The sequence below is a fragment of the Glycine soja genome, chromosome 1 (genome assembly GCF_004193775.1).
Source record: "Glycine soja cultivar W05 chromosome 1, ASM419377v2, whole genome shotgun sequence".
NCBI lineage: Eukaryota > Viridiplantae > Streptophyta > Magnoliopsida > Fabales > Fabaceae > Glycine > Glycine soja.
In genome coordinates, this window is record NC_041002.1 from 43,358,098 (window position 1) to 43,379,140 (window position 21,043).

The following is a 21,043-nucleotide window of genomic DNA, read 5'->3' on the forward strand; positions in this document are numbered from 1 at the left end:
CTCATGAGAACCCTAGGACCTTCTCTTGCATCTTTGGCCCAATCTTCTTGGAGTCTTCTATCCAATGCCCTTGGGGTGTAGGATTGTATCATTCCCTCCCCCTTGAAAAGGATTTGACCTCAAATCCAGAGGTTCTTAAAACTCTAGACTTCTTCCCTCAACACCTATAAAAAGAATAAAAACATATATATTAGTGGTGTTTGGCTTGTTGGAGTAAGGTAAGGTCTGAAAACCCATTTCCTGGGCATCTTCCCATGAGGGAACATGGTTCCTCACCAACTCAATGAATGGTGCTACAAGTATAGAAAAATATGGGACAACCCTTTTGTAAAAGTTTATTAAGTCATGAAAGCCCCAAATTTTCCTTATACTTGGTGGAGTGGACCACTCAGGAATGACCTTTATTCTCTTAGGGTTTGTGGAAACCCCTTAATCACCATTTAAAAAATTAGGGAAAGTAATGCAATATAACGTACCTTTTTTATATTCTCATGTTGATTACTCCTATCAAAAAGTATGACAAACCTAAGGTGTCCCATATAAGCACCTAGGTTTGTATTGAAACAAAAAATAAGAACAAACCAACCTACTGAGTCCCTATGTACATAAATCATGAAAATGTTGAGTGCATGAATGATTTTACAAAAGAGGGTTGCACTACTAAACACATTCATCATACTACCTATTTTAGGAATTTTTTGCCTAATAATACCTATTTTGGGCACCAACAAAGCACAAGGATTTAAGCTCTTACAAACCAAGCCCTCATCCAACAACTCCTTTTACTTGAGGAATAACCTTAAGCCCAAGAGGTGTGACAGTGCTAACAAGTGTCTTTTGACAAAGGAGAAAATGTGGAGGTTTTCTAAGAGGGGAAGTTTCTTTAATGTTTGTCTTTAATTCAAAATGAATTTCCTTCTTAGCTAACCTTTTGGAGGAGACACTTACTGATGTGAACCTGAGTAGGAGCGGATCGTTTGATATAGGCTACGGAGGTTTGGATGATGCCACTTCCGATGAAGGAAGATAAGTCAGGGTAGACGCCACAAGGATTACCTTGATAAGTCTGAGATTGGTTCAACAAGGAACTCAGAGAGAAACTCTCACCAAATTTTATCAAATGCCAAAAGTCCCTTTATTGAAAACAAAAACAAATACTTATAGTGTATCTGAACAAAAAGATAAAAATAGACATGGGCCTTCTAAACAGTTTGGGCCAAAATTACAATAAAAATAAATTATAACTAAAAACTTATTTAACTTGGGCCTTCAAGTTAGTTTGGGCCTTCAGCAACAATTAGTAGTCTTGGTAGTGCCTCTGCCTCTAGGCCTTCATCTTTCTTCACTTGGGCCTTCAATCATCATCAATGGCAGCTATACAAATGACCAGCCTTGTCTCTATGACGTGTTGGACTTGTTTAAGTCTTCCTTTGGTCATGGGCCCTTCAAGTGCTTCATGGTCCTTGCCCTTGGTTATGTCCTCATCACTTACCTCCTTACACTCTTCCTTAACCATTAATGGTTGTCCTTCTTCTTATGGATAGATTTCTTCACTAGACTCTTCCTATTTTGCTTCTTCACTTTCACTAGAGGAAGGTGAAGTAGCAACCTCATCTTGACTACTATAAATGTCTTGGCCCCTCATAATCATAGTTTTCTTGCTGGGGCATTGAGAAGTAATGTGTCCTCTTCCAAGACATTTAAAGCACTTTATAGAGCTAGTCTTCTCTTGCATACTAGCCTTAGGGGGTTGCTTTTCTATTGTCTTCCCCTTATCATCTTTGGGCTTAGAAGTTGTTGCCCCTAATACGCCTAGACCTTGGTTTTTCTTTGGATAAGAGTGAAAGCCATAAGATTTTGAAGTAGACTTTCTTTTAAGTTGTTGCTCTACCCTTATTTCTCAATCTAAGTAAGCCTCTACATTGTCCTTCCCATGGAATTATGGGAGGTTAATGTTAGCCTCTTGAGACTTTCTTTCCTTTTCTCTCCTATGGGAGTAAGGTCTAAGATGTGACCTATGCCTTCCTTCATAATAGTCACGAAGTTCTTCACTTAGGCTCTTATCAGAGTCATGACTACTATAGGTGGCATGTATTTCTTTCCTTAACTCTTTTAGTATTTTTCTTCTTTCTTCTTACCTTATTTGTTCCCTCTTATCTTGATTTATTTCTAGCCTTTCTTTTCCTCTTTCTTTTCTTTCTATTTTTTCATTCCATAACTTGAGGGAACTTAACTCATCTAAGATTCTAGATAGAGGGTCCTTATGACTAGTACCCTCACCATTAACACTAGATGAATGATGACTCATGTTGGTTCCTAAGTTGTGGTTCTCTCTTGTTGGGGGTTTGCAAAAGATAAAATCTAGGGTTCAAAAGAACCCAAGATAAGCGTGATAAGCAAGAAGAAAGTATCATGCAATAACAAGATAAACTATGTGTGACTAGTAAAGAAACCAAGCTATGAAAGTAAGCAAGAAATTAAAGTGCAAGAAATATAAAGTAGGCGAATCCTAAGAGTGTTTGGATGACCACATTTAAGGTTCCCAACAAAAAACTCACTATCATAAAGGAAAATTGCCTAAAATTATTACACAGAAATGGAAGTTTGGTAACCTATTGGAGGCTCCCAACACACTTCCAACGAAATGTCTTTTTGTTACAAAATTTGAAAGCAATGAAGGTAAGTAAATTGTCAATTACAAAATTACACGATAGTCCTCAATTTTGGTGGTTGTGCTCTCTTTGGTGATTCACTCAATTTAGAGTGCTTCTTAGTCCAATAGCTCTTAAGGTGGTTGGCCTCTTGCTTCTTGACTCAAATTCTTCAAGGGGTGACACCAATCCTCATTTCCAATTTCCTATATGGCAACCCACAAACAAGGAAACAAAGAGACAAGCAATAACCAAAGACCAAAAAAGGAAATGAAAGATAAAACCAATAGAGTTTTAACAATACAAATTTTCAAGGATTATTCAACAATTAAAGCAATGAAAAACACATAAAAGCAAGTTAGGACTCAAAGAGAAACGTAGAATGGCTCTAGAGTAGAGTAAAAAAAACAAAAAAAAAACTCAAGAAACCTCTAGTTTTGGCACTTTTTTTCACACTAATTTTCAATTGAAATTTCAGAACTAAGATTGGTATAAAATATGAACAAATTATAGAACAAATTTCAAGCCAAAACAACAAGCACACTCCCCTTTCACTTTTTTTTCCTAGACACTGATTTTCCTGCCAACTTGTGTGATTTTTAGTATATTTTCCTTTTATCCAAATCACTTGGTTCTTTTTTATAATTTTTTTCCATATGTCTAGAAAATTCATTAAAAATTTCAGCTCAAAATTCGCATTGAAAAATTTCCAATAAGTTTTACAAGTACGTATGTTCAAGCTGCTAGCACCAGCGATTTCAACCTAGAAATCAAGAGTAGTGTTTATGTTGCTTAAGGCTTGGATAATTACAATTTGTGTTTGCTTATGCTCAAATGTCTTGAATAACACAATTCAAGATATATTAATACTTATTTTTATTCACAAATCCAGCCACAACTCAGCACCACAACTCAATTTCTTCATAGGCATCATATAGGAAACTTAGAAAACAAAATGAAGTTCAACAACAAGACTACTTCTAGGAATTGATTTAGAACATGCTATGAACTAAATAACATGCATGAATTAGACTCAAAATTCAAAAGATAGACTAAGAATGAAAAGAATACATGAACAAATGTATCTAGAATTCAATCAACAAAATCAAAATTCAACACAAACTTAGTACATAATGTGACAATTATTATGACTAAACATGACTCTAAGACAACATGGACTAAGTGATTTACATTTAGATTTTTGTGTTTTTTTTCTAATCAATATTTTGGAAGAAAATTTAGATCTAAAGGTTCAGCACAAGAAGATTATGACTGAAAATGATGGAACCTAAAATCAACACAAAAACATGATTCAAGAGTAGATCCATAAAATTTGAACCATAGAAATACAAAAACAAGTGTAGATCTAAGATTTAATAGGTTTATTTTTTTTAATCTACTTTAAACAGTACCAAACCACAAGACAATGGAGGATATACGTGGATAATAAGATGAAGAACAAGGAATTAAAGTGAATTCACCAAACAAAAAGATAGAGGAAGCAAAAGAACATTACCTAGACGAAGATGCTCTTGATACCACATGATGTAACTCATTGCGGAGCTTGTAAGCCTTGCATCTTCTTCATCAATGGAGTCTTTTGCTTCTTGAAGACTAATGGCAACAGAATGAAGAAGGAAGAGAGATGATTGGAGACGCCACTTCAAGGAGAAGATGAGTCAAGAAGAAGCTCACCACCATAGGAAGTCATGAATAAGAGCTTGAAGGTAGGAGAAGATGAGTGGAGGGAAAGGAGAGAAGGAGAACGAAATTTTGTGCCTCAAATGAGGTTTTAACTTTGAAGTGTAATTCTCAAATGATTAAAGTTTAAAAAAAATGCACACACATGACCTCTATTTATAGTCTAAGTGTCACACAAAATTGGAGAGAATTTTGAATTTCTATTCAAATTTCACTTGAATTTGAAATTGAATTTGTGAAGCCAAATTTTAGAGCCAAAATTTCACTAATTATGATTAGTGAATATTAGCTATGGTTCAGCCCACTAATCCAAGATTAAGTCCAAGATTCTCCACTAAGTGTGCTTAGGTGTCATGAGACATGCAAAGCATGAAGAACATGCACAAAATGTGACTATATGATGTGACAATGGGGTGTAGCAAGCAAATGCTCACCTTCCCCTCTAAAATTTAATTGGATTGACCTTCTCCCAATTCAATTAAATTTATTTCCCAACACGCACATCAAATATTCACTTAATACATGTGAAATTACAAAATTACCCCTAATACAAAAACTAGTCTAGGTGTCCTAAAATACAAGGGCTGAAAAATCCTACATTTCTAAGGTACTCTACCTACATTGTGGATCCCTAAATACAAGACTCAAGAATAATGAAACTTTAATCTAATATGTACAAAGATAAGTGAGCTCATACTTATCTCATGGGCCCGAAATCTACCCTAAGGCTCATGAAAATCCTAGGGTATTCTCTTGCATCTCTAGCTCTAATCTTCTTGGAGTCTTCTATCCAATGTCATTGGGGGGTAGGATTGCATCACTAACCAATATGAAAAAGACCTCATTTTCTTTTGCAGCTTTAGAGACTTCTCCGAGACTATTGCCCTCCTTACAAGTTGCAAAATCTTCAAAGACGCGTCCTTTGGCACGAGAATAATGATGCGATAAGAGGTGTGAGATGGATGCAACCAAGCTAGCTAGAATAGGGGAGTAAAAAAAATAATAAGCCATCATTTTAATTTTTAAATTAAAGTGCTTAGCGCAGTTATATTAGTTTTCATTTCCCACAATAACAATAATTCCCTCGCTCCATGTGTTCATTAATAGACAGAATTAATTAAAATGGAAGAATACATGAATTGGTTTTAACATCCTATTATGATAATTTATTTACACGTCCACAGTCCAAGGCAAGTCATGAGCATCTGATGTTATAGATTAGTCAAGAGGTTAAGCCTTTTGCCAAAGTGTAAGTTTTTATACAGCCACATGAAGTAGTATATTCCCACTTCATTTTCACGGGGACTCATTACTTAATAATCTGGTGATCACCAATGGTAAGGTCAGATTTCTAGCTTCATCTACATAGCAAACAGGTAGAAAGGAATTGACTTTTTCATTTGAATCATTAGTTCTTGTTGAAAGTGATCTACAAGCATTTGGTATCACGTTGCCTTTGTAAGCCCTACAAATATAGGTCACAAAATTTTGGTAGTCCTACAACCACAGGAAAAAGGAAAAAGAGGTTAGCCACAATTCACTTGGATTGTAGAATATCTCACATTTATCACAAACCTCTTGGAGTGCTTGGTTGTTGACAACCACCCATGGAACAAATCTATGGGGAGGATTAAGCTGAGCAGTTTCCTTTGCATACTTTTGGTCAATCTGTTTGTTAGACATAAAAAGAGTTGACATATAATTTGGTCCCTAAAATTTACATGCTCAGTTATTTTAGTCCTAGAGTAATTTTGTTCCTAGAAATTAGTCTTTTGAAGATGAAATTAAGAAATAACAAGAGAAAAAGAACTAACAGCTTTCCCATTTCCATTTGTGTAGCAATCAATAGGAGATGTGCCCAACCCAGTCATTTGGAAGCAGTTAACCCATTGGTTATGTCTCCCCTCTAAGATAAGACGCTCCAAACACCGTACAAATCTGAAATGCTGCACCTGCATCATAATTGTGTATGAATGCATTATACACTATAGTACACTTGCATAGTGCGTGCATGCACAACTATTTGGCTTTTCTATACTATGGCTAGGTAGCAATGACTAATTAGTGTGTCTTACTTGAATGATAGCCTTCCATTAAAATCATTGCAAAATTAGCTGATAAAATTAAGCTATTAAGAAATCCATTTAACAGTGTATTATTAATATTTAAGAGGATTTGCTTCGTAGAACAACAGAAAGTGTTAAGAGAAAATTAAAATTTCCCTGTAGGAACTCTACCACGTCTGGATAGATTGTAATAGCGCAAGCCTCGATCGTGTTTAGAAAGCATTCATCATCTCCATGCTGCAATTATTCAAATAAAAAAATTGAAAAATGATAGTGAAAATAAATTATAAAACAAAAAATAAGAACAAGTTGTTTTCATTATAAAAAAAAAACAAGAATAGACATTATTTATATTTCATATGGTACTAAAAAAACAAGATTTTGCCTCTTTTTTTTTTCTTTGTTCTCTTTTACCTGCAGGGGATTTGTCCAATGGGGCAATTTCCACTAACAAATAACAAAAATACCACATGCTGTGTGGTCAGTGAATTCTACCAGTCGCAGAAGATTGTGTTTTTGGTCAACCAATTACTACATAAATTATTCATAATTATCCTTTATCACACAATAATTATAGATTATGGTGATTGAAGACAAATTCACATGCAATTGGATCACACAATATATGTGGACTCCATTACAATAAAGAGACAAATTTAACATCAGCTTGGTTTGCATTTTCATTTTTTGTTTTTATTTTTTGAAAGTTGTTTTCATTTTCAAAACATTAAAATTCTGAAAACATGTTTGGTTTGACTTATTGTTTTCTGCTTTCAAGAAATAAAAACATTGAAAATGCATTTTTAAAAGGAAATGTATTTTTAGATTTGCTTAAAATTACATTCCTTGCCTCCGCGTTTTCAATTTACACAATCAATAAAATTATCGTAGAAGTTAATTTGTGATTGAATGATAATATAAAATTATAAAACTGTTTTACAATACAAAATATATCTTTCATAGATTATAAATGGGAGTTATTATTGTCACTATAAAAATTGCTATGGAGACTATCAAAATGTTTGAATTTATTTGATTACCTTTAGTTTCATTTCCCCACACCCCCCTCACCTTCCCCTCCCTATGTTTTGTGGAAGCAAAGCTTCATGATGAATCAACAATGATTCAAAGGTGTTTTGATGATAACAATGATGACAACAAAAGATGATAACAAAAAGCTCAAGAGAATTAAAGAACATCCATCTCAAGAAAATCTAGAGCAAGTCAAAGAGTTCAAGAATCAAGAAAAATTCAAGACTCAAGAAGAAAGCCTACAAACAAGAATCAAGATTCAAGATCTCAAGAATCAAGATTCAAGATCTCAAGAATCAAGATCAAGATTCAAGACTCAAGATTCAAGAATGAAGAAAAGACTCAATCAAGATAAGTATTAAAAAGTTTTTCAAAACTTTGAATAGCACATGAGTTTTTGACAAAACCTTTACCAAAGAGTTTTTACTCTCTGGTAATCGATTACCATATTGTTGTAGTCGATTACCAGTAGCAAAATGAGTTTGAAAATGTTTTCAAACTGAATTTACAACGTTCCAAATATTTTCAAAAGGCTGTAATCGATTACAATGTTTTGGTAATCGATTACTAGTACCCTTGAACGTTGAAATTCAAATTTAAATGTGAAGAGTCACATTGTTTCATTCAAAAGCTTTGTGTAATCGATTACACATATTTGGTAATCGATTACCAGTGTTTGTTTCTGAAAAATCTAAAGATGTAACTCTTCAAAAAGGTTTTGACTCTTTCAAATGGGTTTTAAGCTTTTCTAAAAGATATAACTCTTCTGAATGGCTTTCTTGACCAGACATGAAGAGTCTATAAAAACAAGGCTTTGTTTTGCATTTTGAATCAATTAATTCCAAGTCTTTCTAACAATCTCTTACAATCCTTTACAAGCCTTGAATCTCTTTGAACTTCTTCTTCTTCTTTGTACCAAAAGTTTTCTGAAGTTTTCTGGTTTTTCCAAACCTTGAAAACTTGTGCTATTCACCCTTTCCATTCTCTTCTCCCTTTGCCAAAAAGAATTCGCCAAGGACTAATCGCCTGAATTCTTTTTGTGTCTCTCTTCTCCCTTTTCCAAAAGAAGGAAGGACTAACCGCCTGAATTCTTTTGTGTCTCCCTTCTCCCTTGTCAAAGAATTCAAAACGACACAGTCTGAGAATTCTTTTGATTCTTCCCATTCCTTAATACAAAAGCGTTCAAAGTTTTAACCGCCTGAGAATTCTTTTGTATCCCCATTCACAAAGTATCAAAGGTGTAACAGCCTGAGATCTTTGCCTTAACACATTGGAGGATACATCCTTTGTGGTACAAGTAGAGGGTACATCTACTTGGATTTGACTGAGAACAAGAGAGGGTACATCTCTTGTGGATCAGTTCTAGTGGAGGGTACATCCACTAGGTTCAAAGAGAACAAGGGAGGGTACATCCCTTGTGGATCTTTGCTTGTAAAAGGTTTTTTACAAGGTTGAAAGAAATCCCAAGGACCGCAGGTTGCTTGGGGACTGGAGGTAGGCACGGGTTTGTGCTGAACCAGTATAAAAATCCTTGTGTGTTTGTTTACTTCTTCCTTACTCTTTTACTTTTCGTTGTGCATTTAATTTCCACTTTTACTTTCTGTTAAGTTTCTCTTCTACTCCTCTTTCTCTTAACAATTTAGTAAAAGCCTTAAAAGAGTAATTTTTAATTAGTAAAGGTTTAGGAATAATTAATTCAACCTCCCCCCTTCTTAATTATTCTGAGGCCACTCGATCCAACATGTTTAGCCACTCTCTTCTCCCATTTCCATTATCTCACCTTAAAAAAATTCATCTTTGAGGTCATCTTCGTGGCCACCATCCTTTGCAATTGTCATCACATTGTTCTATCCTTTTCCTAATTTGATCTAAGAAAGGCAGAGAGAGATTGATTCCTTTGTTCACCATTGGAGTACAACGAGTCAGACACTACCACTGTGGACTTTGCTCAATTTGTTCAAACGGCAGTGGCTCTGCCTTCACCTTCGAGTCAAATAACTGCACGAGGCAAAGATCGCATCACTTGGCAAGTGGTAGAGATCGTGTCGTGCCACATCATGAGTGGCAGAGATTTGTGTTGCACCAGCCAACCCCCCAAATGTGTCTTGCTTGAATCAGTTCTTCACTACGATGGATGAGACTTCAAAGGTGAGCTCTTTCGTTGGTGATGGGTGTGTGGATGGTGAGGGAGGCCAAGAATGGAAGAAGTGAGGAGGTGATGTGCGAGTTATTGAATATACACGGAATTATATTTCCATTGTTTTACACCCCCTTTATTATAATAACTGAAATACAATTTCATAGTAAAAAAATCGCATCCCAAACAATACAGTGGAAATATGATTCTATTGTATATTTGTACAATGGAATCATATTTCCTTCAAAAGGATATTTCTGAAATTTCATAAAATTCTACCCACTTGGTAGTGTGAATAGTAATATTGGTACTGGGAATAGGAGCTCCCATTATAAATTACTAAAAATAGACAAAGTGATAAGCAGGCCCAAATTTTTAAGCCCAAGGGCCCTGAACAAAATTCTTATGGCTTTGTAAAAAAAGATGTTATAGTTGTACTACTCAAATCTGTCTGGCCAGATAAAAAACCGAATAACAAATAGATATCATAAAACCAGTACTTTTTGCTAAAAAATACTGACACAACACGTCTTTTTTACCTTCCTTCCCTGAATATTGATCATCAATTTGGTGGGTTGTTGAAGAACTCAGTTCGGGCAACAATCAATTGGACAATTACATGAACAAGAATTTATTAGGCTGACAGTACCTTTAAATTACTTGTGTTACTGATCCCAGAAAATGACCCATAACTGTTACAATGTTATTTCAACATCATAATTAACTTTTAGTTTTGGTTTCAGGTTTGTCCTGAAACCCAATTTATTTTTTAATAATAAACTCTCATGCAAAGAGTTTAAATGTTGTTAATTATAAGAACTTTTTAATTAATTCATATTTTTAAAGAAATAATTAATTTAGTTAGTTATATTAAATTTGTTAATTAATAATATTATCATTCTAAAACTATCTTTTTCTTATGTTTCTTTTCACTTAATTATTTATCATTAATATTTAGAAAAAGAATAATTAAATAAGAATATATAAGAAAAAAATAATTAATGCATTAAAAAATTTAAAAATATAAAAAAATAAACAATTTTTCTGAAAAGGATCATATAATTAAGAAGGAAAGGATAATTCTGAAAAAAAAAACTAGTAAAAATAATGCAAGTATATTGAAATAAGATCAACTAGGATTCTGTCTAGTAGAAATATCTAGAATTCTTCATAATACTATGAATCAATATTCATACATACATATGTATCCATATTTAATACATGTCTTAAGGATGATTGACTCTAAAAAAAATATTTATAAGGAAAAAAATATTGTAAAGTAACATATTAAGAATAAAATTTGACTACAACTCCTTAGATAATATTCTATCAAAATTAGAGTTTCACTTTAATAATCCACGTTATAAAAGTTTACATTAATAGCAATCGTAAATTATCAAAATACAAATTACAATTACAATCGAAAAATAACAACAAAACGCATATCTATTAAGGAGAAACAATCAACATTGAGAAAAATGGAAGAGATGTAACCTTACCTGACAAACAACAGTGCCATCAGGTGCAATCCTAGCATTGCCCCAAGGGACCAATCTGAGGTTTACAATGGATATGAGACCCGTTTGGAAGAGCCTCACAAGATGGTTCACTATGAAACAGCACAATAGGGGCATAAACTTTCATAGTAGAGTGACAGGGTTACCTTTTCATTTGGAGCACCTGAAGAAGAAGGTGCCACCAAGAGCAAGAGCAAAAGTGGAAGGAGAAGGAAGCAACCAAAGAAGAATATTAATGAACGAGGAAAAGAACGAAGAAAAGGACGCATTTTCATCTTTGTGCTTTGGAACTGGTAGAGAAGAATCGAAGAGTTTGATTACTATAGTTGTGTGATTCATAGGCTGTGGAAGGAAGGTATCTTCTTCCCTCTCATTGTCTCAACTTGCTCCAGCAAAGTGCAAATGTCACTTTTGATTTTTGAAGTGGAAATTGAGAAACAATTCTCATTTTACATTCTAATTTTAGTACTTTTATCACATGACACTTCTAAATTACTTTATACTTATTTCTATTTTACTTTTTTTCCTTTTTATCTTCTCTTTTAGTCTTGTCCCCCTTCCAACTCACAAAATGTAGATCCCATGAATGTGGTAAATTCATTTTGCATTATTAAATGCTTAGAGCAATACACCAACAATGATCAATCCAATTAAAGAAACAGTTACAAAAACTATTTTTATATACATTAAAGATTTTTTATAAATAAAAAAATGGTAGTTGCACTTCTGCTGATTGGGAGGGTGGATCATTAAGACTAAATCAAATTGGGTGAATGAATTAATTGGGAGTGTTGACAGATTAAGTTTTATTTATTTATTTATTTATTTATTTTAATTTACAAGACTTAAATAAAGTAAATATTTTATATAAAAACATGAATATTATTATACTTAAATTAATGTAGGTACAAAAATTTAATTTACAAGACTTAATTTCACTTTTGCAGTTGTTTGTCTTTTACATCTTTTTTTATCTATTCTTTTTTGGCATGCATCAAAGAATTACTTTTCTTGATGAATTACGATTTGATTTTTTTACCAAAAGAGGTGATGATTTTTTTATTTAGTTTAATTATTTTCTAGGTTCTCATATTTTTTCTAAATTTTCAATTCTTTTTTAATTGGGTGTTCTTTTAATTGGATCATTGAACTTTTTTTTTCCAGTTGGTTCTCATCTATTTACCATTATGAAAAATCACCAGCAAAAATCTAATTAGAGATACAAACAATGGATCGATACTTTTGGAGTGTGTTATAAGCACAATTGAGTTAATCATGAAAGATTATACAAATTCAACTTCTAGATGTCAATTCAACCTAAATATTCTTTCAAAAGTTTTTCACATTTGTTTGACTCTACCTAAAACTCTCATAACTAACTCAATTGTGCTTACATCACATTCTAGAAGCACCAGACCGTTGCCTACATCTCCAAATAGGTGTTTTGTTGTTTAATTTTTTTGTAATGATAATTAGACGGGAGAATCCAATTGAAATTAGGAATAAAAATTTAGGGATTCAATTAAAAAAAAGTTTGGAGAACTAGTTGAAAATTTGGTAGAAATATGGAGATCCAAAGATTAATTTAACCTTTTTTTATTTTTTAATGCATTATAAGGTATTTTCTAACAACTAGTTAGAGACACATGTTTATTTTTAGTAAACCAGACATACATATAATTTAAGATAGAGATTATTGAAATAAATTTTACCTTTTCTAACAATAAGATGCACGTTCCATATCTACAACCAAAAATCAAACTCAAGTTAAGGTTATAAAAATCCTCAACAAATGTAACATATTAGGTTTCCTTTTTAGTCGGCAAAGAAGAAATCTCATTAAGATAAAGGATCAAAGGTACAAAGGGTACCCACCCTTACATTACCTATAAGACTACCAAAAAAATGACATAATAGTCTATCAAATATTAACATAATGTGGCATGATTGATAAATAACTTTGTCCCTTAAGCATGTAGTCATGGATATGATCCCCAGTTCATCGTATGAAAAAACATTTGTTGAGAGAGGTCAACCTCTAAAATGAATCTCAGTACCTCCAAGATTAGTCGTTGACTTTTGTCTGAGAATGCCCTATTTCACAAAAAAAAAAAAAAAAAAAAAAAACTCTACCAAAATCCCTTGAGTCCTTAACCCAACATTCTCATCTACCAAGGAAAATTGAATCATATATATGAAATGGTATACATATTTATGTTGTATTTAAGTAGGAAAGAACCTCTAATACACAACTAATTGATTAGTTTAGGTTATTTTTATAAACAAAATACCAATATGGATTTGTTTTAAAATAATTTATAGCAGCATGAGTCTGTTTTGATCATTTGACCGGTCAACATTATTATTTTGACTAGTAAATTTAAGGAGAACATGACACATCTATTGGTCAAATAAATAATTTTGACTGATCATAAATCAAAATGTACCCATACCTTAAAATAGACCCATATTAATATTTTATTTATAAAAATGACCCAAAATGATCAATTATCGTCTAACACACACATCACCTAGTATGTATAACCAAAGCACCGCTTGTTGTGGACAAGTGCACAACTATTAATAGCAACTCAAAACAAAATAGCTAGTGCATGTCCCACCTACCAACAAAACTTCCAACATTATTAAACAAATAAAACTCAGAACTTCATCCCTATAAGTATTAGAAATTCAAACATAAGCCAGGATTAGACTGACATTAATTGCTTGAAGGAGTAATTGAAGGGAGATAGATATATTGTCGAACTATCAAACATATCTCCTCTTAAAGATACATTGATTCCTTTGTCTCCAAATACTCCACACCGCTACACACCAAGCACCCCACATTTTTCACTTTCAATTTTACTTCCTCTATATAATACACATGCTACATAAAATTGTCTCCGAGGGCTTTCAAGCAACACTCCATAAATTCAGCCATTAATAGCAAGAGTTCCAAACTTCTTGGACCTTCATGCATGAAAACAGGATGTTTGCCACCGATTCATCCTTTAAATAAGCTAAATGTTTCTATGGTTTAGGTTTACTCTTGTTGGCAATCTATTTAGAAGTACTCTCCAAAACATAGTATTATTTGGTGATATTATCTTTTTTTCTATATGTTTCTAACATACTCGTATTATCTAATACACTCCATCTGACACATTCTTTGTTATTTGGTGATATTCATGTAAATTCCACTAAATACATGAGTTTTTTATTTCTCATTTAGTAGGTCCTATTTCTAAATTAGTAGGATATTTTAATTTCTATCTATGAAAAAAAATGTGCAAGTCTTGAAAAGAGAATGTATGTTATTAACACTTATTAAAACTCAAATATCTATTAGCTTTGCTAAACTTTGTTACTAGTAGTATATAAGATGAACAATATGAAAAAAGATGATACAATTAGGCTAGAAGTTAAATTTAAAGATGATATATATATATATATATATATATATATATATATATATATATATATATATATATATATATATATATATATATATATATATATATATATATATCAGCAAGGTTTTAAATATCGATCGTGTTACAGCTTCGTTTGTATTTGTTGATATCATGGACAAATGCAGTCTCAATTGCGATCATGTTATGATCACACAGATAGTTGAAAAACTTTGATGTTATAGCCCAAATCATAGTCGCGGACAGTTTTTTAAAACCTTGTGTAGAAAACTCAAAGACTGAACATACACATGATTGAACACCCTTAAACACCTTATACGCATGACAGAACATACCTTAACCGTGATCTTGCAACAAGTTATTAATCAATGTTACCCAAAGCAGCAATGTACCCCAAATTTGACAAACAGGTTTGCACAATTGAATATACTCTCAAACGCACCATACCCTAATTTGAAAGACAACCAGTTCACACATTCACTTATAAGTATATAGATTTACAATGAAAATATCTCACGAAATCAATCTCATAATTAAAAATAGACAGATGGTGGTGCAAATGAAGAAATCGTAAACCTAAATCTAGTAGGAGTAAGATTCTTTCTTTAGCCTTCAACAATGAAGATGAAGGGGCCAAAAATGGAAAGCTTGAGCGGAGAGAAAGAGAACAACCAACAAGTGAAATTTTAAAACAAAATGTTAAAAAATTTTTTTTAAACTGCTCTCAAACTAGTAAACTAATTTTGTGGAAGACTACTATTCCCACTATCACCTTTGCTATTTTAACTACCAGCATTGTTAAAAAGACATCCCAGCCCTCTATCTGTTTATCCTCACCTCCTTCCCTTCCCTTCCCCTCTATTTGTTTAAAGACTTTCTTCCCACCCCAACTTTTCATTTCCATTTTCTCACTTAAACAACTCCACCACTACACCACTTTTCTTGCCACTTGAGCATCACAGTGTCGTGCCACACTCCCCTGTCCAGATCCAAGCATCCACCAAGGAAAATGTATTATAGGGTACAAGGGGTATCCAAAACCCATATAGAAAAGACACTTCCTAGTTTGGTTATAACATATTTGCCCCAAAATAAAGTAAATATATCATAACCGAAATTAAGGGAGGCCCATGTGTTAAAATAAACCAAAGTAATTGTTACTAATTTAAGAACCCTCTTTCTCAACCAATGAAATTCCTATATTGTTTGCTACCCCACCAATATATATTAATTACACCCTAGGTAATAATTTTCACCTACCTAATAAGCCAATCCAAGATAGTCATCATGACCCTCTTGAAGAAGCGCTAGACCATACAACACGCCACACGCCCCTGTATTGATAATACTTGCCCCTGTAGCTTCGAGAGTCATTGTTTCCAAGTTGTAAACCCATTCCAACTTCCAAACATTTTACTCCCTTGGTGATATTATTCAAAAATGCTATGAGAATCGAAAAAAGACCTCTACCCATGAGTTTCGACATAGTGATGTTCTATTTCTTTCATTACATCATGTACTTGAGTCAATCCACTGCTAGAACTGCTCTAATGTTGGTTTCCCATTGGAAAAAAGGACAACTTAATTCTTTGAGGTAAGATCTTCCCCACTGCCATGATTTGAGTTTTATCATATCCACTACTTTGTTAATACGCATAACTAGATGACTGAAAGCAACTTCGTTTCTGATGAACCATATGATAATAGCTTTATTAGTATATTTTGGGGTTAAATTATAAAGGAATTTGTAATTTTTCTCTTCTAATTTTTTCCTTTTTGTGCAAATAATTGTTAAATTAACATCATTTAAATTTTTCTGTAGAGAATATTAAAAGTAATGGATTTATGATGCTTAGTTAGTAAAATAAAGCCTAGAAAATGCAGGAATAACTAAGGAAAGCAAGCTAATTGAGGAAATAATGGCTAATTAAGAAAAGAAAGCTAATTAAGGAAAGAAGACTAATTGAGGAAAGCAGGAAAACAAAATAATTAAGGAAATAATGACTAATTAAGGAAATCAGACTAATCTGCACCTATAAAAGAAGAAGAGAGAAGAATGAGAAGACACACAAAAATTCCAACATAATATAATTTCTTATAGAAAGCAAAGGCTAAAAGAATGAGAAGCAAGCAATGATAGTCATTCCTTCCCTTCATTCCCTTTCTTATCTTTTCCACATTTACTAAATATTCCCCTCTTGCAATTGTAAAGTCTCCATGATAATGAGAGGCTAAACCCCCTTTGTTGGAAACTTGACAACCAATTACTCTTGATGTAATTTCTTTTCCTATCTATTCATAATATTACATTTGCATTATCCTTTCTTGTGCTTAATATTATAGCTTGTGGCTTGATCACCCATTTGCACGGTAAGTTTTAGTGGTAGCATTGGAAAACATTATTTTCTAATAGAACTGAGAAATGGTATCTAAATAAAGTCATCACTAGGGATAGGTTGATATTTGTTTATCATATTATACATCTTTGTTCTTAATGCAATATACTATTTTAGCTCTGCAAAAGGATTTGGGAGAGAAAATAGATAAATTAGGCTCTTTCGTGTGGGAGACCAAAGTTAGAGTATACTAGTAGATGCAGGTGTAAATTGGAAAAATTATAAATAAAGAAAAATCATTAACATTACATCAAAGAGTAGCTCTGGTAGGCTAAGTTCTCAACATTCTCATCTTCTCAATTCATCTTTTTATCATCATCTTTATCTTTTATTTTTCTTATCTTTTGCATTAAAATTTCTTATCTATTCTATCTTCTACTTTTTTTTTATCTTTATCGTCTTTTAATTTAAATCTTTATCTTATCTTTTATCTTTCTTTGTCATCTTTCAATTTAAATATTTATCTTATTTTTTATCTTTCTTTATCTTCTATTTTAAATTCCTTATCTATTACTTGTAAATTAATATTCATCTACCTAAGTACAAACAAAGTCCCTATAGATACGATACTCGGACTTCCGTTTTAACTTTACTACTTGGGATGCATTGGTACAATTTCCAATACATCAACAAGTTTTTGGCGCCGTTACCGGGGACTTTGTTCTTTGTACTTGACATTTCGGATATTCTATTTTCATTTTTTATTTTTCCTTAATTTTTCAAAAAAATAAAAATTCAATTTTCAAATTTTCTTTTTCACTCTTAATTTTAATCTTTATTTTTCTGTGATAATGTACAGAGTACTGTTTTTCTTTCTTGTATTCGAGGAAACAATCTTGTTCCATTGGATTTAGAGATTGAAGCAACATGTAGAAGAAACAATGATGGAAGAAGAAAGAAAGAACAACTAGGGAATCAAGAACCATCATCCTTTATATCATCTTTTTCTTTTCCACATCCCAACTTTGAAGAACACATTATAGCAGAAGACCAGCCACGAAAGATCATCTTGGAGGACTACTCTAGTACCTATACACCTCAATATTTCACAAGCATAGCCCGGCCCGAAGTTCAAGCTGCCAACATCTCTTATCCACATTCTCTCATCCCGTTGATTCAAGGCAATCTCTTTCATGGACTACCCAATAAAGATCCATATGCCTACCTTGCTACATACATAGATATTTGCAACATAGTGAAAATAGCTGGAGTTCCTGAAGATGTCATCCGCCTCAACCTATTCTCCTTCTCCTTGGCTGGTGAAGCAAAAATATGGTTGCACTCATTCAAAGGAAATAGCTTGTGGACATGGGAGGAGGTGGTGGAGAAATTTTTGAAGAAATATTTTCCAAAGTTCAAGACTGCTAAAGAAAAGGTGAAAATCTCTTTATTCCACCAATTTCCTGATGAATCACTGAGTGAAGCTCTTGACCGCTTCCATGGTTTACTCTAGAAGACTCCCACCCACGGGTTCAACGAGCTGGTTCAACTCAATATCTTCATTGATGGCTTGTAACCCCAATCAAAGCAGTTACTTGATGCCTCTGCTAGTGGGAAGATCAAACTAAAGACACCTGATGAAGCTATGGAGTTGATTGAAAATATGGCAGCCAGTGACCATGCCATCCTTCGTGATCAAGCCTACACACCTACAACGAAGAGTCTTCTCGAACTCACATCACAAGACACACTACTAGCCTGGCACAAACTCCTAGCCAAGCAACTAGAAACCCTCACAGAGATGCTGAGCAAGCTTCCTCAACAGTTGCAGGCAGTGCAACCTGCCCATTCTTCAGTCATGCATATTGGGGGATGCAACATCTGTGGTAGGGCCCATGAGTTAGGCATGTGCATGGTCCAAGACGATGTATCCAAAGAAGTCAACTATATGACCAATCCACACCATCAAGGAGGACCTCCAAGATACAATCAGGGGGGATATTTCTCTCAAGGCCAAGGTTGGAGATCCCACCCCGGGAATAACTTCAACAGAAATCAAGGAGTTTCATCTAATCGGCCTCCCAATTAAAGGCCTGATTTATATGACAAAACCATCAAGCTAGAAGACACTTTGAATCAGTTTATGCAACTTTCTTTATCAAATCACAAGAGCACTAAGTCTGCCATCAAGAATCTAGAGGTACAAGTGGGTCAATTAGCTAAGCAATTGGCTGAAACGTCCTCGAACAGTTTTGGGGCCAACACAGAGAAGAATCCCAAGGAGGAGTGCAAGGTAATTTTTGTGAATCATGCAGATTTTGATGATGCCAAAAATATTTACTTGATGAAAGCACACATTGTTTCAAGTCAACAAACAAGATCAAGAAAATCACAGATAAGGACTTAGTCAAATTGTTAACAGAATCTCATTTTTATTTGCAATAGTTTGGCCTCAAAGTCTTTTATCAAAATTTCTTTATCAAGATTAATCAGTTCAAAATAAAGATCTTTTTGAACTGGTAATTGATTACCAGGTCCTATAATCAATTGCCAGAGAGACTATGAAGATGGCTTTTTAAAATTTTGAACTGGTGGAATAACAGCACAAACTTATTTGAATTTTGGTCTGTGTAATCGATTACCAGAATCCTGTAATCGATTACTAGTGAAGAGATTTCAGAAAAACTTTTGAAAAGTCATGACTCTTCATAAATATAATTGCGTAATCGATTACAAGAATCCTGTAATCGATTACTAGTGAGAAAATTTTAGATAATCTTTTTGAAAAGACATTTTTTTTCAAACTATTTTGAAAAGTCACAAAGGGCCTATATATATGTGCGTCTTACTTCGAAAAGGAAGAGAGTAATTCTCAGAGAACTTAATTGACAAAATCTCTCTAAACAACTTTGGCCAAACACTTGCAAATTATTGAGAATTCTTCTAGGAACTTCAAATTGTATAAGAGAGAAATCATTTTGTACATCTTATAAACCCAGTTGTAATCAAGAGACTGTTTTTCTCTTGGTGTGTGAGAATCTTGAACACAAGGGTGAGGGATCACAAGGTGTGTTCAAATATTGTAAAGGATTTACAATGATAGTGAAAAATCTCAAGTGGGTTACTTGAGGACTGGACATAGTCACGGGAAATGGCCGAACTAGTATAAATCAAGTTTGCGATTCTCTCTTCCCTTATCTCGTTTATTTTATTGCAACTGATTTTATCTTGCACGTTTAAAGAACATTGATTAACTTAATTGCTACTTCTTCTTTTGCATTGTGAGCCTATCATATATCATTTAAAAAGGGATTAAAATTTGTTAGTGAGAAAATTTTGAAACTTAATTCACCCCCCCCCCCCCTCTTAAGTTATTGAGGCCACTTGTCCAACAAGTGGTATCAGAGCATGATTCTTGTCTAAAGTTATCTCATGAACTGTGATTGGTAAATTCTAAACTTTTTCCTTTGCTTGAGGACAGACAAAGATTTAAATTTGGGGGAGTTTGATAACTGCTATTATGAGTATATTTTGAGGTTAAATTATTGAAGAATTTGAAAATTTTCTCTTCTAATTTTTTCTTTTTGAGCAAATAACTGTTAAATTAACATCATTTAAGTTTTTTTGTAGAGAATATTAAAAGTGATGGATTTATGAAGCTTAGTGAGGAAAATAAAGCCCAGAAATGCAGGAATAATTAAGGAAAGCAAGCTAATTGAGAACAGAAAGGCTAATTGAGGAAAGAAGGACTAATTAAGGAAAGAAGGCCAATTAAGGAAAGCAAGCTAATTGAGGAAAGAATGGCTAATTAAGAAAAGAAAACTAATTAAGGAAAGAAGGGCTAATTTAGGAAAGAAGACTAATTGAGAAAAGTAGAAAAGCAAAATAATTAAGGAAAGAATGACTAATTAAGGAAATAAACCTAATTCAGAAGCCCGCTAACCTGCACCTATAAAAGAAGAAGAGAGAAGAATGAGAAGACACACAAAAATTCCAACAGAATACAATTTCTTATAGAAAGCAAAGGCTAAAAGAAGGAGAAGCAAGTAATGAGAGTCATTCCTTCCCTCCATTCCCTTTCTTATCTTTTCCACATTTACTAAATATTCTCCTCTTGCAATTGTAAAGTCTCCATGATAATGAGAGGCTAAACCCCCTTTGTTGGGAAC

General features: G+C 33.3%; 1 pseudogene; it reads right to left on the minus strand.

Annotated features, from left to right (window-relative positions):
• Positions 1 to 5,483: 5,483 nt before the first annotated feature.
• On the minus strand, positions 5,484 to 11,501 carry LOC114405176 (annotated as a pseudogene).
• Between the last annotated feature and the right edge of the window lie 9,542 nt (positions 11,502 to 21,043).